Consider the following 26,810-nt stretch of genomic DNA (forward strand, 5'->3'; position numbering starts at 1 on the left):
TGATAAGCAAAGACAGTGGGCAGAGCATTTGGAAAGGACCGTCAAAGTGTATGAGGTATTCAAGACCCAAGTTGGCAAATCTTTCCCATGCTTACTATTTTAATTTTGGATCTGTTTGAATTGGTAATACTTGCATGGGGTACGAAATTCAAGAGCTACAACAGTGTACAAAAAAGGACAGCTCTTTACCTTTCTTTCATACCCCAGCTACCCGGTCTTGTGCCCAGAGGCAACCCATGGTCCCAGTTTCTTATATTCCCTTTTGGGGATATTCTACACAATATACATAATTTTTTTCAAAAGACTTTATTTATTTGACAGACAGAGATCACAAGTAGGCAGAGAGGCAGGCAGAGAGCCCAATGCAGAGCCCGATCCCAGGACCCCGAGATCAAGACATGAGCTGAAGACAGAGGCTTTAACCCACTGAGCGACCCAGGCGCCCCAATACAAGTAATTTTTATAGGTTTTTCTTTTTGTCATGAGAACACATCTTCACATATTGTAAAACTATCTGGGTGATACATAAGAAGCCATCCTTACTCTTTTATATGACTGCATAGTATTCCGTTGAATGAATAGACCAGCATTTATTTACTCAATCCCGTATTGAGGGATGTATGGACGTGTGTGCTGTTTCTATTGTTCACTAAATCTTTTAGATGGTGCCATTGCTTAAAGCCTTTGAAACCCAACCTCACACCTCTCAGTAAATGAGTCAAAGAACAGGGGGCTTTTCTGATCAAAACCCACAGCGCATCATTAAGTCCTTGGGCTTCTCACTCCAGCTTTTATTAAATTATCCCAATTTGTCCTTTCAAATAGATGTCTTTTCTTAAGTAGTGATTTACCACAATTAAGCCCCCCAAAATTAAATTAAATGAATTACGTCTCTTAGGTTGGGTGTCTGCAGGAACCGAGGTTGGGCGCAGTAATGGTCCAGATGCTATTAAAAGCAAAGGCAGGAGAATGTGCGCTGGGTTAGAAGGGAAAATTCATAGCTCCACTGATACGCCATGATAAATAATTATGAGTTATTAATTTTAAATTACATCTTTAATGCGTTGCATGATTTTAATTCCCCCTACAGTATTAATATCGGACTGGCTTTGATTAATTTAAAGCAGAACAGAAAGGTGCCAATTAAGGGGACTCGCTGGGAACTTTGAGGTGTTTATATCTGTCTCTTGATAGCCCCCATGGTGGGGGGCAAGGTCATTGCTCAAGGGAAGCTGGTGATTACCCACAGGAACCCAGGATGGGAGGTGTCAAGAAGAGTGGGAGATGGATGTTAACCCTTTTTGTGTCTCTGAGTGCCAGGGAGGAGACAGATAAGGATGGAAAAGCAAAGGAGCTGAATATGTGCTTTTAATGAGCCAAAAGATAGGTCAGAGTAAAGCTGGGCCTCCCACGGCCTCAGGGAGGAATCCACAGGCCAGGACTTCTGGTTTCTGGGCTTACTGTGTCACTCCAGACAAGAACTTTGACCTCCCTATGCCTCTACGGGCCTCAAGACTTGGAAAAAATGGGCTACCGCTCAGTAAATATGGAACCATAAATCTGAAGACTTCTCTAACCCGCTGAATGGTGATAGGGCAATCCTTGGGACAGCAGCCCCTGTCAGAATATGGCACACGTGAAGATGCCCTTGGGTGGCCAATGACTAAACATATTTTATTTAATAGCTAAGGGTTCACGTCAAGGGATGCTAAAGAGAAATATGGAACCGGCCCACCAAACTTGTGATTTCAAAAACATTGTTGCTTATGTTGAAGCTAAAATTAAGTTAAAAAAAATAAATAAAGAGAAACCCCAAACAAAATGTTGAGTCATACTTGTATTTGGCATGTGGCTGTGGAAAGAAGGAATAATGAATAATGATGGTGATGAGATGAAGTTAGTGCTGTCAAATTAAGGCCATTACAGCCACGGGTGCCAGCAAGCCCTCGGCTTGGGAAAGGCAGATAGAAGTTGATATATATGAACCGACGAATCGGAGGTTTCTAGTCAGCTGGACGGTGAGAGGGCGATGCCCAGTAGAGCAGCCCGCTGTCGGGATCTGGTACCAAAGAGGGTGATTTGGGGCAAGGGAGGGGGACATTTTTTGATTCCACTTACCAGCTACGTGTTTACTGTGTACCCATCTAACTCCTGGTCTCAGGAGAGTACTGCTTCAGTTAAGGTTCCATCTACATTTAAGGAAATGAGTCATTCAAAACCCAATATCAAATAAAGCCTAGTTGTATGTGGTACGTGGTGATGGCAAATAAGAGTCATTATGACGCTCCTATGCAAGGGACGGAGGTTAGAGAATATCCAATTAATGTCACTATAGCCACAGATGATAGAAGTCCCAGTCGAGGCTCGAAATTAATGACCCTAGATGAGAGGAAGCTGAAAGAGAAGTCACCACAAACCTGTGCGAATTTATCACCTCTCCCCCTCCACGACAGATCAGACCTGATAGAGCAAAGTGCTTTCCCGTTTGGGACATGCCATTCTTAAGACAGTTCTGGAGATGGGCAGCGCCTAGAAAAGTGCCTGGTTCACGGCTGGTGTCCCCTAGAGGATTGTGGAGGCTGGGAAGGAGGAGGCGGGAGAGGGGGAAACCAGGAGGGAAGGGAAGGAAAGGTCGAGAACCAGGGTTCACCAATGCTGACATGATGACTCTGTGCCAGCGCAGTTCGAAGCAGTCTGCGTAGATCATCTCATGCAAGGTTGGCGACAGCCCCATGAAGCTGGCCTTCTCATCGGTCCTCGTTCACCCATCAGGACACGGAGCTCAGAGAGGTGGGTCAGCCTGCCTCAGGTCACCCGGGCAGGAGGCAGTGGAGCTAGGCATCTTTACTGCAGTAGCGTTTGATAACCTCAGAGCCTGGAACAGAGAGAGGTTAGGCAGCCAGGCCAAGGTCATGCGGACGTTTAACGACTTGGAATCCAGGCAGTCTGGATCCAGAACTTCAGCGCTTGAACACCAGCCGCACTGCCTTATACAAGAGATGCACAGTGGGAAGATGGAAAAAACAGAGACCCAGCACGTGTCCGTCCTGAGGGGACTAGCCCAGTGCAGGACTGAACTCAGGTAACAGGACCCCCTGCTCCGTATTCTTGTCATCACAGGTGGCTATGTCTATGTGACCCATTAGCACCGGAAAAGGGTCTCTTCATGGACAGAGTCCTGTCAAGCACATAGTAGGTGCTCAGTTCACGGCCTCCCCCAGCAAGACTCTGCTCCTTCCAGGCTCAGCTCCTTAGCCTGCTGGTCTCCCCCAATTGCCCCTTGTGCCTCCCCCTGCTCTGGGGGCCTCAGGAAGCCCCAGCCGGAAGCCCCAAGCTCAGGCTTCCCAGCAGAGTTGCAGAAGCGAGACAATCGCATTAGGTCCCCGGGGCGGATTTGGCAGCCTCGTCACGCCTTTGAAAGACAAGGATTGGCCGTTGGACAGCGGGAGCGGCCGGAGCTGGTTCCTGTTCAAAGCTCCTTCCTCCAGCCGCATTAAAGATGGATTATCATTCAGGGGGTTAGAGAAGGGTGAGTGAAGCCAGCCCTCTTCCCAGATAAGACGGCCACGCAGGTGGGAACTCGCTGGTCAAGGGGCAGCCAGGGTCCTGGACAACCGCGGGGGCCGCAGTAACAGCGGTGAAGACACCTGCCGGCCGGAGCGCTATCAGGTACCAGGTTCTGTGCTAAATGCTTTCCGTCATCATCTCGTTTTATCTCTCCCAGACCCAACAGGAAGCCGAGACACAGAGCCATGAGCTAACGAACCCAGACAATGCAGCTAGTGAATGGGCTGAGCCCAGATTCTGAGTCAGGTCTGACACACCTCTTGCTTCTCCCTTGCCTGTCCCCCAAAGTAATGAGTTAAGTATTTGTACAATTCGTTAAGTCCCTGGCTTCCCTGCTGCTTCACGAGTTCAAGGCCACTGTCCACACCTGTTCATCTCTTTTACTCCCGTTAGGACTCCAGAGTCGAGCAGAGCGCCTGGCATAGAGTGCGGGCACGATGCATATTTGCTGCATCGAGTCTGGAAGGAAAAAAAATGGGGAACAGAGGGAGGGCGGAGGGAGGGAAGAAGAGCAAGGGGAAAGAATAAACTAGAAGGAGGGGAGATACTAAGCAAAGGTCCGGAGGCTTGAAATGCGGGCACAAGCCTCAGGGCTGTGCTTACCCAGTCCTGGGCCCAGAGAGCAGGGACCCCCACTCCAGCCCTCACGCTGTGCCTCCCCAGCCACGGGACCTTAGACACATCAGTTTATTTGTTAAAGGTGGTCCTCAGTTTCCCCATTTCCCTGCCGCTGGGGGCTGCTCTGAGGATCACCTGGGAACAGGGGCTGTTCACACCCTGGCTAATCTGATGAGAGCATTAGGCCCCTCCGTCAAAGCCAATAGAACAAAAGGACAGTTCCCTCCAGCTTGGAGATGAGAAAGCCGATAGGGAGGGTGTTACGAATCTGAGTTCGGGAATTTGCTTGGTCTCTAGGTCTGTCTCCAGTCTTTAGTTTGGGGATCATGGTATGAACATCTACCTTACAGTGTCTAGTAATGATTAAATGAGATACGGTTTGCAGTGAGCTCAGGGCGGTCCCTGGCCGTGGTCAGCCATAACTATACAGTAGCTGCTCTCTGCAATGTTATTACATTCTAGAAAAGTCTGCCTGACAGCCATGTCAGGGACTGTGGAGGGAGCGAGGGGTTTCTGGAGAAGGTGGGGTTTGGAGGAACAATTGAGTGAGTTTGATTTTGAGGGAATGTCTTAAATACAAGCATTGAAGTCAGAAGGGAAAACGAAATTTAAGGGGAGCAGAAGAATGCCTTTTTTAGGGTCTCCTGAGCAGAAACGATGTTACACATTTATACTTCATGTAGTAGTTTTTCTTAATTTTGGAGGAGACTATACACCACCCATGTGTATCAGCTACCAAGGACCACATCATGCCGTGTAACAAACAATCATAAAACCTTAACAGTGGCGGTCAGTGGCCAGGGAGCTCTGCTGACCTTGACTGGGCTCATTCAGGCATGGCCTTCACTCCCCAAGCTGGCTGACTAGTGTGGCTCAGCCCTGCTCCATGTGGCTCTCATCGTCCGACAGGCAAGCTTGGGCAAGTCCTCATAGCGATACAAAAGGGCACCATCAGAGTGAGCCCAGTTGCACATGTGACTTTTCAGGTCTCTACTCATGTCATATTTTCTATCCTCCCATTAGCCAAAGCCATCTGGACGGATGAACCCAGAATCAGAGAGGCTGAGGACTGCAAACTCACACGGCAGAAGGTGCAAATGGGGAAACAGATGAATTTTGTGATCTACAGAGTTGGACATTCAGCAAGTACAAAATGTAGATACTAAAAACCTCCCTCTGCTTCTAACTCATGGCCACCCCAGCTGTGGGGCTCTTCTACAGCTGTCCAGACATGTTCTATGATTTTTCCAACATTGTAATAATTTCTATGTCTCAGTGGCCCCTAACCCATTCCTTCCTATCCTTGTAAATTCAGCACCTGCCAGCAGTGTCGAGGCTGGGATGTCTTGTCCCTTCAGTCCTAATTCCCGCTCTGTCACCTGCTGGCAGTGTGACCGTGGCCCATCATTTCCACTCACTGAGTCTCACTCTCCTCATCCATGAAACGGGCATAATAGTGTGTCCCTTGCAGGGGGTAACACAAAGTTTACACAGCGTCCCCGGACATGGCAGCTTCTAAATAAATGCCTTGTCATTATCATTGTGGCTCTTATTAACTCAGGAAGGCACGGACTGAGACACTGGTTTCAAGGCTTCTTGGATTCCCAGTGGGAAAGGGCTTTCCTTCCCACGGCTGGGCCCTGGGGGCCAGCTGACCATCTGCCAGGAGGGATTGCTGTTTAACAAGCTCTTGTAATCTTTGCTGTGATCACAACTCCCTTTCCAGTCTGGGCTCTCCTCTGGGGGCCTGCAGCCTCTTAGGCTAAGCCTCCTCCGCCGAGCTATGAATATCTGAGCGCCTGACCCCGCATTTCAATGTACCCAGCCTGTCCCTGGGCTCACGCGTGCTTCCCGGAGATCTGCCCCAGGAAGGCTGTTGCACGCTCTCCGCGTCCTTCCCGAAACCCCCACGTCCCCAGCACTAGAAATGCCTAATCATTCAGGTCTTCCGCTCAACAAGCCTTTCCTGAACACCCACCTCTATGGCAGCCCCTGCCCCAGCCCTAAGATGCTTGTCAGTGATGTCTGACTGCTGCTTCTGAATCTGCAAGACCTTGTCAGGACTTCTTAAGAAAAAGGTTCAAATGCTCAGCCAAAAACCAGGGTGCTTAGACTCAGTTTATGGTTAAACCATCAGTTGGTTCCCAGGAGTCCCACAGTCCTATCTCAGGGAAGCTTAGGCAACCTTCTTCCACAAATGACTGATGGAGAAGGCTCTCAGGTCGAGCCTGGAAAGCATGAGGAGGCAAGGATGGGGTAGGAGCTGAGGAGCCCAGCTAAGATGGGGCTGCACAGGAGAAGTCTCGGCCCAGCCTGGGGCTCTGGAACGCAAAGAGCACTGCAGAGTGGATCCGACCCACCTCAAGGCAAAGGAACAGGGCTTTAATACTGGACACAAGTCAGTCATTGACTACAGGCCACCTCGGGGTGCTTGGGGAGGTCATATAACTCCCAAGGTAGCCCCTGGAAGCAGATGCGATCCCCCAAGGGCAGCCCTGCAGGGAAAGTCGCAGGAGTGAATGCCTACTAGTAGCCCCTGCCACCCCAGGGGGAGGTGGGCACTCTGTGTCCCAAAAGAATGCCCATGGAAATGGGCCGGCACCTTCTCTACTCTCAGCATCTCCTCTGGATGCAAGCATTATCGTTGATGGCTGTCCCTGAGCTGGAGGGAGGTGGCTGAAGGTGAAGGTTTGGCATCAGATCAAACCCAGTTTCTAATGCTGCCTCCACTGCTCACGAACTGTGTGACGTTGGGAAAGCCACTCTGCCTCTCTGGGCTTCAATCTCTTTACAAGAAATGGAGGGAATATTCATCTCGGAGAGGTGATGTGAGGACTCACCGTCTGGCCAGTGCCTGATTCCTCTTAAACACTCGATCATGATTTGCCAAGGGCAGAGTGTGGATTTGAACCCACAATTCCTTGGATCCTAGCCCAGTGCTTAGTAATATCCAGAAAACTCAGCAGAAAAACCTCACAACATCTCTGATTCTCTGTTTTCTCAGCCGCAAAGTGAGCTGATAGCGCTCCTGCCCATTTCTCTAGGACTTTTAGAAGGTGTAAATGCCAGTTTACAAAATAATCAGCTTTTCAAAGCTGGAAGAGGCGGCAATGAGCTGACTTTCTGCCTCTTTTATTTGGAGCCATTTTGCAGATGAGTAAACTGAAGCTCCAGGCAGTCAAACAATGTCCCTGGGGTCCTACAGCCTGCTCAGAGCTAAGACGGGAACTTAGCTTCCCTAGCCCCGGGCTCCAGAGTCCTCTTCAGAGCAGGTGCACACCCTCCACCCCCCACCCCCACCATGATCCTGGGCAAGCATAGTCTCTTCTGGCCTCTGCTCCCCACATCTAGAAATCAAAAGGGCACACTAGATACTCCCCACACCCTCCTTGATTTTGAACATGTTTTGTCTCCAGGCGCACTGGGTGGTCCAAAAGCCCAACACACAGTAACCTCCCTTCATCGGCAGCTGACAAGAGTGGGGGGTGGTGGCGGGGAGGGAGCCAGTGCGTCCATTTTATGGGTGAGGAGACTGAGGCCTGTGAGGGCTTGCCTGCAAGTGAAAAGGACCCCCTGGGCCCACACACCTGCAGTGCCACTGGGAGGGCTGAGGAAGACCAGGGAAAGAGAAAGAGGGAATCCAAGAATTGTATTTCCCCACACAATCACATTTACCTTAATCCCTCAGCTCACAGCTTGATCATTGGAAACTTCCCACAGATTCGCCACTCGATTCATTACCAGACGAAAGTAGTCCTACCTCAAAAACTGGTGTCGGCAGGAAGCTGCAGGGTCGGGGGTGACCGCGGGAGGTGAGGCTCCTTCATCACGGCTGTGAGGACAAGGGCTGTGGGACAAGACAAAGGGGCAATTACAGAGAGGCCCATGGGGGTGAGGGACACGGGGGTATCCCCACCCCATCCTATGGGCTAGAAGGCCCGGCTGTCCCAGTGTGTGCCTGTGAGGACACAGGGCCTCGACCCCGCAGATCCTGAGGTGATCTGGGGCCTGGCAGGACGGGGAGGAGGCTGAAAGATGTGGTGGAGCCGGAAGACCTGCATCCCCTGGGGGCTCTGATGTCTTACTGGGCAGAAGGCACAATCCCCTTCCTGAGAACACACTCTTACTTTGAGTGATGGCCCCACCTCGGTGCCCTTGGGTGGGAAGGCCGCCTCCTTCCAGCTCGGTGGTGGGCATGCTATTGGCGCTGCCAGTCCCCAGCTGCCACCAGCACTGTCCCGGCTCAGGGGACTGCCCTCCGCCGACAGGAGCTGACTCCTGGTGGTCATGAGTCCACCCCACTCGGGGCAGCTGATGGCATCTGACACGGGCGTGTGGAAGCCCGGCCACCTTCCTCAGGGACAAACAATGTCAGGGTGCAATTTATGCCCCAGAGGCCCCGTGGGATCAGAACACTGCCTCAGTCCCTGCCCCTCCTTCTCTGCACCCCACTTCCCAGTCGCCCTGGAACACCGGACTGAGGTCAGTGGCTCAGAGGCCAGGCCCGACACAGGTGGCGAAGGAGCTCTGTCTCAGGAGCACAGGGTGGCTTGGCCGGTGTGGCCAGAAACCTATTGCGGCTGAAGCCCTGCCTAGTGGCGGGGGTAGGGGACAGACCTGGGGGAGGTCAGAGCCTCATCTTGGGTCGCAAAGCCCTCCACCAGAACATATTACCTGTCGTCTGGGAAGAAGCAAGGGGGGAGAGGGGGGTGCAGTGGGACAGGGAGACAAGATGGCTGGCGGGGACACAGGGAGAGGAGTGAACTGGAGAAGCCTCCTTTGTCCGCCAGCAGCACCGCCCATGCTGCCGAGGGGCCAGGCAGGGGCTGCGGGGGCCGAGTCATGGGGCCCCAAGCCATACAGGGCCAGCGGCGCGGTCCTCCACGTCAGGGGCGCTTGGTGTTCCGGCATTGACAGAGGACACCGAGACCTGTCCTCCTTCCAGCTCGGGGCAGCTGTAGGACGCCTGTAAGCTCCAAAGTACACCTGGATGCTATCGGGGGCTGCTGGCTTTAAAGGTCAGCTCCGGACAGAGACACTCTTCTGGGTGGCCTCGTCTCCCAAATATAGATGTTCTGGATTGAAGGAAAAAAAATGCCAAAGGCCATCCTGTTTCTGCCTGCTTCTCAAAAGGTCCTTGGCCCCAAACCTGCATTAGAAAACAGGTGTGGTTCACATTGGCCCACCCCCACCCTCCAGACCAAGAAGCCAAGACCCGCGGGCTCTGCAAACCGGGGGATCATGTTCCTTATCACGTCGTTTCCCAGTCCGGAGACAGCAGGTAAATGGGCTCTTCTCCTCCCTTGTGTGGGTTTGTGATAAGGGCGATGTCAACTCGCGCGTTCCTGCATAAGTGAACTGAACACCTACTACGTGCCAGGCTCGGTGGCTCTGGCAGTGCCCAAGACAGGTCCCCGAGTTTGGCTGGGGCTGGAGGAAGACAAACAGGTAAATACACAGCCCATGTGTGTCCGGAAGCCAGTAACAGGATGAACCATGCAGAGGCCGGGCACTTCTTTAACTTTGGGGACAAGACAGAAAATCTGGGTGCTTAAAGGGACAAGCTGAAGAACCCCACCCGTCAGGATTCCACCAAGGAGGAAGAATCCCTCATTCAGAGGCACGAGGCACTGGGCATACAGGCATGAACAGAACAAAGATCCCTATGGACACGGAGCTCTTGTGGACGCCAAGGACAAACGCCACACAGGTACACTGGGGAGTGTGTGTCCTTAGAAACAGCTGTGGATGTGCAGGAAGGCTCTGCCGGGGCCAGGAAGCACATGGGGCAGGCACCCAGTGGGACAGAAGACAGGGAGGGTCCCCGTTATCACCTGGCAACGAAAGGGGCAAGTTCAACGCGTCAGGGAGGGCCTGAACTTCAGTCAACTCCTCTGGAAAGTGGGGAGAACAGCGGATCCTCGTCCACACAGCTAAAATTAACCTGGTATATGCAGAAGGTGCTCAGAACAGCACTAAGCCCCCTTGTAAGAACAAGTCACTCTAAACTTGCATTCTTACTTAAAATCAAGGCAAGTCAGCTACACCCCGTTCTCAGCCTCCATTTCCGCTGTGGGGGGAGGGGGAGAAATACCATATGAGATAGCAATTCCACTCCCACGTAGACCCAAAGGAATTGAAACAGGTACTCATGTACATATACCCCCAGGATCACGGCGGCACAAAAGGCAGAAACAACGCACGTGTCCATCAGTGGATAAAAGGATAAACAAAATGTGGCGGATCTAGACAACAGATTATTTTTCAGCCTTAAAAAGGAATAAAATGCCAACGCATGCCGTGACATGGGTGAACCTCAAAAACACGAAGCTGTGTGACAGAGGCCAGACGCAAAAAGTCACACAGTGAGTCTATGTATATGGAATGTCCAGAACAGGCAAATCTATGGAGACAGAGAGTAGATTGGTAGTGAAATAGCAAATACTTTGCTACAGTCAGCATGGAGTGTGCCTGTTTCCGTCACCTGCTGTCACGCACCAAACATCTCCTGGTTAAAGGCAGTGGCTTGAAACAATGATCACATTTATTCTGCTCATGAACATGCAGTTTGAGTCGGGTTTGATGAGGTCCAGCGGCTGGGGCTAGAATCATCTGAAGAGTGCTGTCAGAGCCCAGCCCGCCTGCTATTATAGAGCACCATAGATTGGGTGGCTCATAGAGAAATGTATCTCTCGTGGTTCTAGAGGCTAAGAAGTCCAAAATCTGCTAAGAACCACTTCCCGGTTCAGTGACAGCCAACTTCTCCCTGGGTCCTCGCATGGCAGAAGGAGCAACAGAGTTTCCTAGGGTTCCTTTTATAAGGGCACCAATCCCATTTGTGAGGGCTCTACCCTCGTGACCTAGTCGTGACCTAGTCGCCTCCTAGTCGCTCTACCCCCACATACCCTGGGAGTTGTTTTCAATGTGTGACCTTCAAGAGGACACAGAGATTCAAATGGTAGCAAGTGGCTCACTCACCTGTCTGTAGGTTCATGCTGGCTCTTGGCTAGGACTTCAGCTGGGAATGTCAGCCAGAACATCTAGACGGGGCCTCTCCGTGGAGCCTGAGCTTCCTTGCAAAATGGCTCCTGGGTTCTCAGGGTGAGTGTCCAAGAGAAAGAGAGAGTCAGGTGGACCTAGTCTTGGACATCGTGCGGCATCATTTCTGCTTCATCCCATTTGATGAGGTTATCACAACGTCACACAAAGTCCTTAAGGGAAGGAAAATGGACTCCGCCTCTTGACTAGGCTGCAGTGAGGTTCTGGAAGAATGCGTAAGATTTGAAATATGGCTGTGACCGTCTTTTGGAAACGACAGTATGGATACCACAGTATCCGTCAGAGAAGATCCTAGCTGGAGGAGAAGGCAGAGTGTTTTGCAGGTCAGGGGACAGGACTGGGTGGTAATAGGGCACCCTTTGCACCAATTCCCCCTCTTGGATTCCGTCCCCCCAAAAGTCTCCTCTTCCACTTCTTCCTTGGCCACTCCTGGACAGGAGCTTCAGACCCTCCTCTCCTATCACAGGAAGAAGCCAGGATTCTCTGACTCAAAATAACAGATCGAGTTCAGCTCAACCCGGTTCTCCTCTTCTGGCCTGTTTCTGTTTCCTGGGAAAAAGAATAGCGGATATTTTCTCTTTGCAGGGCCGGGGGAAGTGCTGAGTTGTCCAAAGACGCCACCCCCTTCCAGGGGTTCCCCATGAGCTGAGACAGGTCCCAGCAACCGCCAGATGTTTCCACGCTGAAATAAAAGACAGTCAGAAGGTCATCGTCTTAGCAGTGGCAGCTGAGATTTCAGACTTGAACCGTCCTCCAAGCCCTACTTGCCAAGACATAAATACCTAAGCTCCTCTTGGACACACATTAGGTATCTCATTCTGAGGCTCTTTTGGTCACTAATGGAAAAAACACAGCTCAAAATTCCTAAATAATAAAACAGGGGGAGCATGTAGGGAAAAAACCAGAGGAAGTCCGGTGACCCAGAGGGCTGCATCCAGGGCTCAGATATTGCCAAGAATTCATCTCTTCCCATGTCGACGAGACTTCATCCTCAGACAGGCTCCCTCGACAGGGCGGCCCGGGTCCTGCAAGGGTTATAAACCCTCGTATCCTTCCAGTCCGGTCATAATCTCCAGGCAATTGCAACCCAGTTCCGGAGCTGCATCTCCTTGGCCTGGCTCCGGTCACGTGGCTGTCCCTGGCCCAATCAAGGGTCTGGGGATGGAGTGCTCTGATTGGGTAAAGCCTGGGCCACCTGACCAATCCCAGCAGGCAGAAGGGCGAGCTGCGCTGAAATCACGCGGCCTGAGCACCCCGGAGGGGAGAGTTTCCGAAAAGAAGGGCGATTTGCTGTTTGTTTAGGAGCCGTTCATGAATAGCACTCATCAGGCAGGGGATGGACGCTGTCCAGCAGTAAGAGGGGAGCCACAGGTGTGACTCTTGAGTTTTCTACTGGCCATATTCAAGAGAGAGAAAGTAAAAAGAAACAGGTGAAATTAATTTTTTAAAATATATTTTACACAGCCCAGTAGATCTAGGGCTGCGTAAATAAATATAATAAATTTTTAAAAGTATTAATGAGATTTTTTTTGGGGGGGGGAACTAAGCCTTTGAAACCTAGTGTACGGTTTTACTCTTATCACCCATCTCCATTTGGACGCCCCAGTGTCGAGCACTCCAAGGCCACATGTGGTTAGTGGCCGCTGTACTGGGCAGGCCAGCTCCAGAACCTCGCCACTCCAGCTGTGGTCCACCGACCCAGGGAATAGAAATGCAGAGTCTGGGGCTCCAGGGCACCCCTCCTGAGCTGGGGTCTGCACTGAACCCTAGGCTTCCCAGATGATTCTTTTTCACGTGGACTTTGAGACAAACCCACAGTGCCCAAAAGAACTTTCTGCGGCGATGAAAATGTTCCGTGTCAGCTCTGTCCAATGCAGAAGCCATGGCCTTGCAGTGGTTCTTGAGCCCCTGAAACGGAGCTGTGCCACAGGCAACTGAATTTTTCATTTCATTTCATTTTAATTTAATAAGCCAATGGCTACCTCTTGGACGGCACAGACTTGAATCGGTAGAAGTGCTCCGAAATCTTTGCTATTGTAATTAGCATTACCCCGTTACTTGTGCAAGAAGGGGAGGTGAGTAAAATGAAAATGTATTCAGCAACACGGACTCATTGTTTATTCTGGAGTAGGTGTGTAATTGTCCTCATTGGACAAATTTGAAAAGTGAGGTCGGGGACTTGTTCAGAATTACATAGTAAATAATAATGGTCATGCTGGGATGCTTGGGTGGCTCAGTCGGTTAAGCATCTGCCTTTGGCTCAGATCGTGATCTCAGGATCCTGGGATCAAGCCCCACATCGGGCTCCCTGCTCAGTGGAGAGTCTGCTTGTCCCTCTGCCCCCCACCCCACTCATTCTCTGTGTGTGTGTGTGTGTGTGTCTCTCTCTCTCAAATAAATAAATAAAATATTTTAGGGGCGCCTGGGTGGTTGTTGTTAAGCCCCTGCCTTCAGCTCCGGTCATGATCCCAGGGTCCTGGGATCAAGCCCCACATCAGGCTGCCTGCTCGGCGGGGAGCCTGCTTCTCCCTCTCCCACTCCCCCTGTTTGTGTTCCCTCTCTTGCTGTGTCTCTCTCTACCAAATAAATACATAAAAATCTTTTCTAAATAAATAAAATCTTTTTAAAACCATTGAAAATATAAAGTTCATGCTAACATACATCACCCGGCAAGCCCATCTGTGTGTCAGGAACTCTATATATTTGGTTGTTACGTATCATAACTCCCCAATGTGTAACAATACTATGTTACACTTGCCATTTTAACAAAGAGGGTTTGGGAGGCTCGGAGAGGTGAGGCGACTTGTCCAGGATCACACAGCAACTGAGTGGCAGAGTTGGGTGTGGCCCTAGATCTGTCTGTCTCCCCAGGTTTCTCCAAGGCTGTACCCATGTTTACCCCGAGGAGCGGCGAGGCCAGACCCATGCTCAAGGGCTGTGCAGCCTAAGGCAAACAGTGGATACCCTTCAGCCTAGAGATGCTGCTCGGTAGTGGGGGCGGGGGGGTGCGCCACAGTGACCTCCGGAGACCCCCTCGCTGCCCTCCAGTGGGGCCGTGGCAGATGCCAGGCACACACTGCCGCCTGCACGACCCTCCACGGGCTGTCTGGAGCGGAGCTAGGTCAGCCCAGGCTGCAGGCGGCAGGCACCAGGGGACGTGAGCAGCGTCTTGAGTAGCTGCTGCCGGCGGCTGCGGCCGGCGTGGTCCAAGCAAGCCCACGGAAGCCGGCCTTCCGCCTCAGTCTCTGCTGCGTGCTTGTATTTAAAGCCTCGCTCCATTTCCAAGCAAATGTGGGTGCTGTGTGTTTGTTTGCCTAGTGACAGAAGGCGGCCTCCCAGGGAAAGGCGCCCCTCCCTTCCTCCCCCTGCATGCTCACACACCCCGCCCGATGCTGCCTGGCGGGACAAGCCAGATGATTAGAAAGCAGACTGAGGTGTAAAGGCAGCCTCTCCTGCCCTCGCCATCCCCTGAGGAGCTCGTCTCCAGTCAGTGGGAGCCAGCCCAAGATCCAAAATGCTAAAAGGACAGAGGCGTACCGTCCCTGCACGGTCATGGTGGCCCCCCTGGGAACTCAAAGATGATGGGGTCTGCTGCCCTGAATGCAGGTCTGCCTGGACATCTGTGATACAGGGGGGCAAGCATGGGTTTGGAAGTTTGGACTCAGTTCTGTGATGTCCGCATTGCGTGACCTTGGGGATACAAGGGGCTTGACCTTCTGAGCCTCGGTGTCCTCATTTGTACAGTGGGGATATGAAGTCAACTTTGCCTGATGTTCAGAAAGGAATCAGTGAGGGAATATGTGTCACCAGTGGACCACAGCGCTGGTATACAATAGGTCCTTAATAAAAGATAGGAGTCCACACCCTGGAAGGTGAAGCCGCTTCCTCTTTAAGCCTCTGGAACTCACCTCCCGGGAGCAACAAGGTCCTGATCCCAGGGAGAACTTAGTGTTGTGCTTATATTATCTCACTTAATCCTAACCACAACCCTTGGAGCATGATTAATCCCATTTTATAGACCTGAAAACTGAAGCTCCAGAAAGTTAGATCGCCCGCTATGGGTCTTGAAGCTGCTAAGCATTTGAGCTGGGAGAGTAGTCAGGCTTCGGTGGACTCACAGTGCCAACCCAATGCCCTGTGGCAGACCAGAGCCCAGACGTCCAGCTGGGCTGCCGCTGAGCGTCGAGGGTGGTGGCTTTGGGTGACTGAGATGTCTGCCCCTCACAGATGGAAAGCCGGAGGGAGCCGGTACAGACTGTCTCTCACACACTCACCCACAGCTGCCTTCGGCTGCTGCTGCAACGTCCTTGCCCAACTGCTGGGGACGGCCATCACCATGGTAACCGCCGAAGGCCAGCTGGCCTCAGGTGCGAGGAGGCACCGTGGCCACCTTGAGCCCTGGCCCTGGTGCCCTTTGGCCACTTGATGATGTGTCCAGCCTGGCAGCGGCTGGAAGTCACCAACCCTGACAGCTGGGTGGAGAGAGAGACCCCGCAAATGCCCCACTGGCCCCGCCCCCAGCTCCTGCATCCAGGGTCCTTCTTCGGCCCCAAGGATGCCGCTGCCCTGAGGTCTGGGGTCCTTGGCCCGAGAAGGGCTAGAGGCCTCAGCTCTGTGGGCGGGAGCGGCTCGGCAGTCACAGCTCGGTGCTGCAAATATTAATTATCTCCTAACGACTCCCCAGGCAGTCATTATATCTCAGCTGCTGGCAGCTGTTCCTAAAAACCTACCCAAGTCATCTCCGGGCGGAAGGAACCTGCCCCGGTGGCCAGAGGGGTAAGCCGGGCCCTGCGAGCACATGGGGGCAGGAGGGTTCGAGGACTGAAGGGGGGTCTGCTGCCCTCCAGAAGGCTGAGCACTAGGGCGCAGAGAAGGGGGGCTGCCGGGTTCTGGAGCAGGCCGGAGAGACAAAAACTTGGGCTGCAGGGATGCCCAGTCTTTGCTGAACACCATTTGTATTTATGGAGCCCTTTCAAAGTGTTCGGCACTTCCACGCTGGCGCTTGCTGTGGTCCACAGACCCTGCTGCCTCAGCATCATCCCCTGCTGTTTAGAAATGCACAGTCTGGGGGCGCCTGGGTGGCTCAGTCATTAAACATCTGCTTTCAGCTCAGGTCATGATCCCAGGGTCCTGGGATCGAGCCCCGCATGGGGCTCCCTGCTCAACAGGAAGCCTGCTTCCATCTCTCCCACTCCCCCTGCTTCTGTTCCCCCTCTCGCTGTCTCTGTCAGTCAAATAAATAAATAAAATCTTAAAAAAAAAAAAAAGGAAAGAAAAGAAATGCACCATCTATTGAATCAGAAGCATTAAAAAAAAAAAAAAGAAAAGAAATCCCCAGGGGATTCGTGGAGAGGCTGAAGCTTGGGAAGTGTAGTTCGAGGACATGATCCCTTTGAAGAGCCCCCCCCCCCCCACCCCGCAAGGCCCAAAGGAGAGGTACTGTGATGCTCTCCACTGGCCAGAAGGACTAGGGCTCCATGATGCGAATGACTGGCTCAAGGTCACACAGCTAGCAAAGGACAGAGCCTCAACTCGTGCCTCTCTCCGGCAAATCCTCTCAGAGCACCAACCCCACAGCAGCTGCTGTACTCGGTCCCGAGGCAGGGCCATCTTTCTTCCGTTCCCAGGGGCTCAGCATCCCGCCAGCTTTCTGCTGGTACCACGGGGTTGCCGTCAGAACTCAGACCCCGCCGGGACCTCCCAGGTAATGTGCCTTGCCTCACACTGAGGCAAGGCACACATATCTGACCATCGCGATCAGTGGAGAAAGCTGCCCCCTTGAATCCCCTTTTCCAGATAAGGAAATTGGGGCTCGGAAAAGGAAAGGGATGTCCACCAGCCAAGGGGCTTGTCTAAATAAGTAAAGATCAGTTTTGCCTCTTCTTGAACCTCAGCCAAGCAGAAGCACAGAGCATACGCCTTAAAATAATTTTTTATTGAGATACAATTCACATACTATACAAGTCACCCTTTTAAAATATACAACTTGATGGCTTTTACTATATTCACATCTTGTAAAACCCTTACCCCGATCGATTTTAGAATATTTTGTCACTTCAACAAGAAACCCCATAGCCTTCAGCCATCACCCCCCCACACACACCCCATTCCCTCCAGCTCCCGGCAACCCCGAATCTGCTTTCTGTCTCTCTGGGTCTGCCTATTCTGAAAATTTTGTATAAATGGAGTCATGCAACAGGTGACCTCTTGTGTCTGGCTTCTTCCACTCAGTAGCGTAATTCCAAAGCATACCCAGTTGTAGCAGGTGTCAGTACTTCGTTTCTTTTTATGGCTGAATCATATTCCGTTTTGCATGTGGATTTACCCATCCGTCAGTGGGTGAATAAGAATGTGCCTTCTTGGGGCACCGGGGTGGCTCAGTGGGTTAAAGCCTCTGTCTTCCGCTCAGGTCATGATCCCAGGGTCCTGGGATCGAGCCCCAGCGTCCTGTTGTGGGACATTTGGAGCTTCCATTTCGGCACCGTTAGGAGGGAAGCTTCCGTGAAGATTCTCGTGCTTGCCTTTTGCTGACCTTCTTTCCGTTTGCTCTGGGCAAGTATGTCACTGCTGGCCACTAGGGCAATGTGTTCAGCATCTTTAAGACTAAAGAGAGAGAGGGGCGCCTGGGTGGCTCAGTGGGTTAAAGCCTCTGCCTTCGGCTCAGGTCATGATCCCAGGGTCCTGGGATTGAGCCCCACATCCAGCTCTCCGCTCGGCAGGGATTCTGCTCCCCACCCACCCCGCCCCGCCTGCCTCTCTGCCTACTTGTAATCTGTCTCTGTCAAATAAATAAATAAAATCTTTAAAAAAAAAAAAAAAGAGTCAAGAGAGAGAACGGGACTCATAGTTGGATTCCAAACGGTATCTTCTTATAATAGCATCACTTTGTTTTCATTCGTTACCTTTTCTTTATGGCAAATGGATAGTCCATGTACAGGACGGTTCCTCAGTTTCCTCTTTAAAGAATGCATTTAGGGTTTGTTTGTTTGTTTGTTTGTCTGTCTGTGTGTTTCTTAGTCCAAAGCAAGTCTTCAGTAATAACAGTACAGGTAGTGTTCAGACAGAGCAAAAGTTGTGAAGGAGACACCAGATCGATGAGGTCTGGGAGCTGGGAGGAGGCGCCGTGGTCAGACAGGCCTCCCAGCAGGGGAGGGACAAAAGCTGTACCTGGAAGGACAGCCAGAGGTCCGAGAGGATGGGGAGGGACAGGTTCCTTGGCGGGAGAGGTAGCAGGCCAATGGGTGGTCTCCATGCCGGCCAAAGGTCACTGGGTCTACATCCAGGTTCCCCCGCTCCAATGCTGTGTGGCCCCAGGGACAGCACACCAGCTCTCCAGCCCTCAGCCATCCTGTCTGTTAAATGCAGCCACGGGGCTGCACGAGATGCTGCAACCCGGTTCCCAGACCAGAAGCCAGACTACAGATGTGTATTCCTTTGCGGTGCCTTCTAACAGGTCAACCTCACAAATAAGAAGAGGCATTTTTTTTAAAAAATGCAACCAAGCATCTTTCAACAACCTAAAGTTCGGGCAGCAGTGGGCCGCCACGTCAGGGTCCAGCAATTGGGCAGGGCGGAGTTGCAGCTCTTCTCATAGGCCCTGCAGGATGCCCCAGTCCCCACCCCTCCCGACTGCCTCTCTGGTTACTGAAGGACAGAGTAAGTGACACCCACCACTGCATTTCCACTCCTGCTTTTCTTCCGTATACGTGAAAGGGACCTCTTTCTCATACCTGGGTCTCTAACGAAAGTGAAAAACAAAAGCAAGCCAGGCCAAGACACCAGCCGATTTTCCTCACACACAGCCGTCTTAGACCTCTCTCACCAGCAGACCCCCTCGAGGCCTCTGAGTTGGAGACCCCTGACTTTTATGATTTATAGAGTCCCACGAGGTCGGAGAGTCTCCACGTGGTGATGAATCTGGCCACAGGACCCTCTAGTAACTTTTGATGACGGTACAACCATTTCGTGGCAGACAACCAGAACCAAAACCCCAGAAGCAATCATGAACATCAGGTCCTGGGCAAAGCCTGGGGTCTGTCCCGTTCACTAGGTGCGTGACTTTGAACGAGTCACTTCTCCTCTCTGTGCCTCAGTTTCCTCGTGGGAACCAGGCAGTTCCTTGTACGGGCACACTTCTAATTCTCGGGATAGAGCCTCCAAGCGCCAGGCACATAGTAGGCCTTCAGCACCGGCAGATGGTGTCTGCGGTCATTATCGCGTCTCCCAGACCAGCCAGGCCTGCACGGAGACTCCCCGAACGGCCACCCAGGCCTCTGTCTCTTCCATCCCAGAGCAGCTGAGAGGACGTGCCAATAAGTAGCTAGTTAACTAAATAAATGAATGAGGCAGGTCTATGCTGATATAAATCTCTGGAAGAGAACATTTAGACACTCCATATTCGAGCTGGATATCATTTAAATTACCAGACTGCCTCCTCGGCCCGTATCCCCTTATTACCGTGTTTTTAAAGCTCAGAGCTTAATTGCACACCGCCACAGCCTTTGCCCATGGCGCCTGTGGAAATTAGAGGCGGTTGCCTGCCTACTCATTTGCAGCCCATCACCCCCTGGCCAGCGCGCAGCCTGGGGTTGGGGCACTGAGGGACACATGTGTGAGAAGTGGGGTCCAACGGGATGGGGCCAGGAGTGGGCTAAGAAGGGGGCTCCTCGATTGCCTCTGCCTCCATCCTTGCCCCCCAATGGACCATCATCCGTATAGCAGCTGGAGTAATCCTTCAGTATAAATCAGATGATGTCCTCCATCCCTGTTTTGACTCCCAGATCCGGGTTCACTCAAGTGAAAAGCCAACCTCCCCATATAGGCCCTCCCTCAGTGCTCTGTGGGAGCTAAACCCCCACGACCTCTCTGACCTCCACTCCTCACCCCTCCTTGCCTACTCGTCCTAGCTAACGGGCCTCCTCCTTATACCTCCAACAAGTCACTGTGCCTCAGGACATTTGCACCTGCTGTTTGCCCCCACCCAGCATGCACTTCCCCAATACTTTCATAGAGGGCTCTTCTACCTGCTTCAAGTCTCTGCTCCTACAGGCCTTAACTAAAATATATCTCCTCTCCCAGAATGTGTCTGCCCATTCTGCTTTATTTTCCGTCATAAAAATTCGTCATGCATTTGTATTATACTGTAGTTATTTGTCTCTTACACTCTCTTCCGCTAGAATGTCACTCTATGAGGGCAAACGCTTTGGAGAAAAAGCAGGGAGCAAAGCACGGCCTTAGTGATGCCTTAAGGGTAGGAAAGTGACCCAGTGGCCATCGAAAGAATACACACACTGTGATTATTGGGTGACATTCCTAGGTCACCTTTACACACTTGGAATCTTTAAGTTCCCATACCCTGTTCTGCAGAAGTAATGGGAGGGAGCAGGTGGCTTTGGACCATTTGATGGGGAAATTGAGGCTCAGGGATGTGATGGGGCTTTGTGGAGGTCGCACGGTAAATCGAGGGACACATGTCTCCTTCACTCTCTGATGAAAATGTACAATGCTCCTCCCTCTGGGCCTTAGCCCGGGTTGCTCCCCCACCTGGATGCCCTTTACCTAAACCACCCTCTGGAAACCCCTCCCCTTCCTCCAGATTTCTCGTCAAAGTCTCCATAAGGGAACCCTCCCACCCCAAGACTAAGCAGATCTACTTTTTAGAAGCCCTCAGCATCCCTTGTATTTCTTCACAGTGCTGGTCGGAGCTGTAAGTGTAAAACTGTAAGAAGATATTTTTTGTTAACGGGTGAACTCAGGAGCGTCAGCAGAATGCAAATGCGAGCTGCTGGCCTAGACCGGTTTCCTGCAAAGCCAAACCCGAGACAAGGACCAAGGACGGGGAGCCAGTCTTTGCATGGGAGGTGAGCCCAAGAAGCTTATGGGAGGAAGGGAGACAGCAAGGCAGAGAAGAAGGAAAGAATGCAGGGATCATTCATGAACAGGGGACTGCCTCCGGCCACAGGGGCTCTCAGTCCCCACTGGGGATGTCTGGGAGACTGGGTAGAACTCGCCACCAGTGCTGCAAGGAAGCAGGGACCTGGGGCCACTCATGCCCATCCCTCACTGATGAAAAGTTGCTCCTGGGGTCACCAACTTCCTGGCACTTCCAACCTACCCTCTGTGGGAACTGAGTCCACACGGGTGGCCCCTAGAAGCCCTCAGGCAGAGAAAGGCAGGTGGCGGAGGGAGGGTGCTAACACCATGTTTGAGAACCGTCCTCTGAACCACCGACAGTAGGCCTACGGACACGCATGCAACCGACCGTGTCTTCGACAGCTTCTTGCTGTAATTACTATTCCCATATTTGTAAGTCAGTCAGGAAACACTCTACTTATTAATCCTGACCATAAGGTCAGCCCTGAGCTCTGAGTGATGCAGAGAAGCCCAAGACCTTGGTCCTGCTCTTCTGGAACAGAAACTCTGGCTAAGGAATCCAGACGCAGACACCCAGAACAGCCCAGTGAGGCAGGTACATTCCACAATGAGGTGCAGAAGCATAGAGAGGTGAAGTGATTTACCCAATGTCACACAGCTAATAAGTAGCAGTGCTGGGTCTTGAACCCAGGGCCACACCCTTAAGCCTCATCTACGAATCCCTGGTCTGTCTGTGTACCATTAGTGGTAGCTGTTAAATTATGCCTGCCAATGACCCTCCCATCATGTGAGTACAGTCTACATCTACCCCAATCATCCCATTTTACAGGTAAGGAAACTGATGCCCAGAGGACACATGATCACAGGGCAAGTGGGAGCCGGGGCTGGGGTTAGAGATTCAAGTCAGCTGCTTTCCCGTGAGTCAGCCTCAGTGACTAGCCCCTCGTTTAGCCCTTTGGAGGTCGGCAAGTGGAAGAAAGATGGGGAAATGGTGATCACTGCCATTTATTGAGCACCTACTGTTTGCCAGGGCCTTTTGCATAAACCGTCTGTAGTCCTCACATCTACCTGCCCTATGAGATGTTAGTACATTTGTCTCACAAACAAGGAGACTAACATAAGCAGGCTTAGGTTTCTTCCCCAAGCAAAAGGCAGAGCCAGGATTCAAACCCACCTTCATGCACCAGGCAGGGATTCCTTTTAGGACAGCTGTGCTTGATTGCCTCCAGTCAGTGGGGGGCTCCTCACCTTGCAAAGCATACTGGTCCCCTACAGGGCAGCCCTCGCTGTGTTCTCCCTGCCCCTGGCTGGAGGAGGGACCCAATCCTGGAGCCTGGGTCCTACCCTGAATTTTCACAGCCCAACACCTGGCCAGCCTTTGTGGAGGGGAGCATTTGGAGCCAGAGTCTACCTTTGAAAATCCCACGCCTTAGTCCTCCTCTGCCTTTGAAGCACAAAAAAACTCAACCTAATCTCTCAGGGCGGGGATAGGGGGTTGGGGTTGGGGTTGGGGCAGGTGGAGAGACAAGGAAGGAAAGAAGCTGAATCACATAAGAGTAAAGTATGGAGCGGGGTCGCGAGTGGTCAGCTCGCGCTCCAAAAGAAGGAAAGCAGGTATTATTATATTATTACTGCTATTATTATTATCCGCAGGAGCACTGGAGCTTTTTGAGAACGCCAGGGCCCCTCGGCACACTCACAATTGGAAGCCCACCCCCCGGCATCTCCAGCACATTAAGAGGCACCCACATCCCACACGAAAACAATTTTCTGTGAAAAATAATTTGGAAGGCAATTTGCAATTTTGCTTCGGATAGTACGATCAATTTTGAATCTGCAAGTTCCTCTTCTTCTAGCAGAGCTAATCATTTGTTTTCCCTTCAGGTGTCAAGGACTCTTGTTGGAGGAATTGGGAAGGGAAACTGAGGCACCAGGAGACAAATTTAGTGGTAGCTGCGGTGTTGGAACCCCACTCGTCCAACTCTAGTTTCGGCAGTAGAGGTGGCTGGCGGCGAGGGAGCAAGTCCGGTGGGGGTGTTGGCGGGACTGCATCTGGCCGGGGCGGTGGCGGTTGGGGGTGGGGGTACGGAGCCTGGGGAACAGAGGTAACCCCTCGCCCTCTTGCCCCTGCCTGCTTAATTGCTCCCGAGAATGGTTCAGGGCCAAAGCTTCGCAGCGGGTCTTATCTTTGTCTTCACCATTTTTCTTTCTGGGCCATGAAGTTAAAAATCCCTTCTCCGAGCCCCAATGGGGTTTTGTAAATGTGGCCTCCATATCACTATTTAACATGCGCCACTAAAAACTCGATAAATAGCAACCGTCATTTGCAGATTAGCTCTTCACATGACGAAATGATTTATTTAGAAGATGCCTCTCTCTCTCTCTCCTTTCCTTGGCTAAGAACATATTAATCAGAAATTAAGGCAGAGGGAGGACTGGAGGTGGGACTGATGGGGGGTGGCGGGGGGTGTGGAGGGAGGTGAGTGGGAGGGAAGAGGGGCGGGGGGGGGGGCAGGGCTGGGGTGCCGGGGAGGCAGAGGGGACATGGGAGAGAGGGAGGCTAGGATAGAGACAGAGGCAGAGAGTGAGAAGGGACGCAGAGATATGGAGAGGGAGAGAATGAGCAAAGTCAGAGGGAATCAAGAAGTGGGGGAGCAGACAGCCAGCAGGGAACCAGGGAAAGCGGAGGGGAGCTCTGTTAACACGGGAAGAACCCTCAGTCCCCACGGAGCCGGGTCCCCACGGAGCAGGGTCCCCAGGGAGATGCGTCTGAGAGGCTGCTGCTCCCTCCACCCCCGCCCCACTGACCAGGACTGTCTTCCGGGCTCCCATCCCCCCAGCTCCAGCCCTGCTGGCCCTCCCCCCAGCCACAGCCACCAGAATCTTCCCTTCTCGGGGTATCCTGGCCAGCTGTGGCAGGGCTGCCTCGCAGGGGAGAGGGAGAAAGAGCTCTGCTTCTTGCCTGGCATCCCCCTTTCATTATTTCATGCATATACATATATTTATATAAATTTCTATGAAACATAAATATATATGTATAAATCTCTCTCTTTCTCTCTTTTGCAAGCCCACAAGATAACCAGGCCTGGAGCAGGGGCTACAATGATAAGAAGATTAGGGAGGATTGGTTCATTTGTTGTAAGATACTCCAGGAGGGATATTTTGCTCTCAGAAGACCCACCGGAAGGTTATCTAAATAGGCTAGGTCTGAACTCACCAGAGCCGCTCCCCACTGGGACATTAATGGTACAAAGAGCGAAAGACAGGAGGGGCGAAGATGAGTTATAATGATTATTTGATTATCTTGGGCTTTAACAAACCCAGCCAGTTCGTCTGGGTGTGAAAAATTAGCTGTTCTCACAGCGGCAAATTTCACAGCGTTTGGCGTTATATATCTTTTTCTCCGGAGAGGAGGCAGGCGCTGCGCTCTGGCTCTGGGGTGACAAGGAAACCCCAATTTCTCTTGAGTGTGGCCCCCATGACCCCATTCTCTGGACAGGGAGATCACCCAAATAATTCAGGGTCTGTTCGAAGAATGCTCTCTGGTTTAACATCTCCATCATATTTTATATATATATATATATATATATATATATATATATATACACATGCATATATATAAAAATTCTCTATATATGTATGTGAGAGATCTATATATGGATTTTTTAAAGAAAGCAATATATATGTGTACATACAGAGAGAGCAAGAGGAAGAGATTGCTACAGAATGAACTAGAGCACTTGCTTTCTTTAAAAAAAAAAAAATTAAAAAAAAAAAAGGTGACTTGGCTGACGGTCTGGTGGGAAGAGCATTTCTGTCCCGGAGCTGAACTGTGCACTGGGGCAGTTCCCCCCGTTCCGTGGGCCAGACACAGCCACTGAGCCCTCCCCACGTGGAGCCCCTGAATTGAGATGTGAGGTAAATGCAAAACACAGACTGCGTTTTGAAGACTTCATGGGGGGAGGGGAACAGAATGTAAAATCTTACATTCCAACTATTTCTATGTCCGCGGCAGGTTGGAAGCACAGAATCTGGGGTATCTTGGGCTAAGGGAAGCCTATTATTACACGAATGTCACCTGTTCCCTTTTACTTTGTAAAACGCGGGTGCTGGGACATTTGCCTTGATACGCATGACCCTGGTTCTATTTCTGCCAGGGATCAGGGGTTGGGGGGCAGGGAGGGGCGCGGCTGATGCTGCGGAAGACCCCCGTGTCCGTCCTGGCAGCAGTAGGCGCTCAGAGAGCCGCTGCATGCACTTGTTTGGTTAAAAGTGCAGCAATTTAGTGGAATTTGTTCCCGCCTTTGAGGGACAGCCTGGCGCAAAGGTTAGCCAAAGGCCAGCGCGCTGAGGCCTGGACCCGGAGGTGACAGTCCGCGGGCGGAGAGTGGCTCCTCCACGCAGTCCCCACATCCGGAACCGGCTTCAGAGCGCCGGGCCGCCTCCGCAGCCCCCACATGCTCAGTGCCCCGGGCTCTCTGTTCTGCTCAGCCCTCACCCGGGATAGAACATTGGGGGGGGGGTAGGAGGGTTTGGGCAGCTGTACAAAAGAGGGGGGATTATGGGTAAGGTCAGAGGGCTCTGCGGATTAGAGACAGGATGTCTTAAGAGGGCAAGGCTGCCAGGAATGCTTTCCGTTTCCAGGCTGTGCTGTGAGCACTTGAATCGGGTGCCCCCCTTCGTGTAGCCACACAGCAGCCCTGGGGGGTGGGGGTTTGGTCCCCATGTTGCTGCCGAGGACCCTGTGCCAGCTCTGCCCTCAGTCCCTGCCCTTCCCCCTGCACCCTCCTTAGATCATAACATCCATTTTCTGGCCCGGCCCTACCCCCAGCCCTGAAGGTTAAGGTCGTGGCCTCACTGAGAGCCTTTGTTGGGGGCTGGGGGAAGAGAAATGCATCAGAAATCTGGACTGTGCTGTGTTCGCGGGAATGGACTTGGAAGTGGGGTGGCTGTGGGGCTGAGAGCTGCCTCTGCTGTGTGGCCTCGAGCAGTTCCTCTCGCTCTCTGAGCCTCGGTTGTCCCCACCTGCAAAATGGATGATTCCACCGCCTCTTTTTGAGCCCACACACCACGGAGGCTGCGGGCTGGGGTATACAACAGGTGCTCAGAAAAGGCTCAGTCTGACGCATGCGTGGTGGAGAGCCAGTGACCTTCTCAGTGACTGTCGCCCCACCCTCCTTGCTAATCACCTGGGGTTTATTAGGGGAGCGCTGGCCCTGCAGAAAGAATGCATTTGTTGGCAGCCAGGCCGGCCAAGGAGATGTCACTCCAAGTCACTGAGTCGGGTAGGGAGGTCCTCAGGGATCTCCTCCGAGGGACCAGTCATGGGCGGCTGCAGCGCCCTCACCTTCTCCATCCTTCCGTCTGCTCGGAGCCTAGACTCGAGGTGGCAGGCTGGAACCCCGCTTCCGGAGGCCCCAGGAGAGCGGCGGCGCCCCAGCTCCTCCCGAGTCAGGACAGGGATGGGAACGATCTCGGCCAGGCCGTCGGGGAGCTTTCCACGGACAGCACCAAGAGCTCGTGGGACATTAGCCTCATTACTATTACCCCATCATTATCGTCATTATTGTTGGACAAAGGCGGCCCTCCGGGTGGCTTGCGGCAGCCTGAGCCCCACCACCCTTCTCTCCCCGAGACATCTTGGCTTCTGTCCCTGTGTTCTCTCCCCTTCGCTCCCTCCGTCTCCCTTTTAT

At 52.3% G+C, this 26,810-nt stretch overlaps 1 long non-coding RNA gene across 1 annotated transcript; it reads right to left on the minus strand.

The window, feature by feature from the left end:
* Positions 1-1,938: 1,938 nt before the first annotated feature.
* LOC309847920 lies at positions 1,939-12,300 on the minus strand. The gene is made up of 3 exons (XR_014302721.1): positions 11,164-12,300; positions 7,946-8,032; positions 1,939-2,875 (listed from the first exon to the last, which is right to left on the minus strand). It is a non-coding gene; the product is annotated as an uncharacterized lncRNA (long non-coding RNA).
* Between the last annotated feature and the right edge of the window lie 14,510 nt (positions 12,301-26,810).

The sequence above is a fragment of the Mustela nivalis genome, assembly GCF_964662115.1.
Source record: "Mustela nivalis genome assembly, chromosome: 14".
NCBI classification, from domain to species: domain Eukaryota; kingdom Metazoa; phylum Chordata; class Mammalia; order Carnivora; family Mustelidae; genus Mustela; species Mustela nivalis.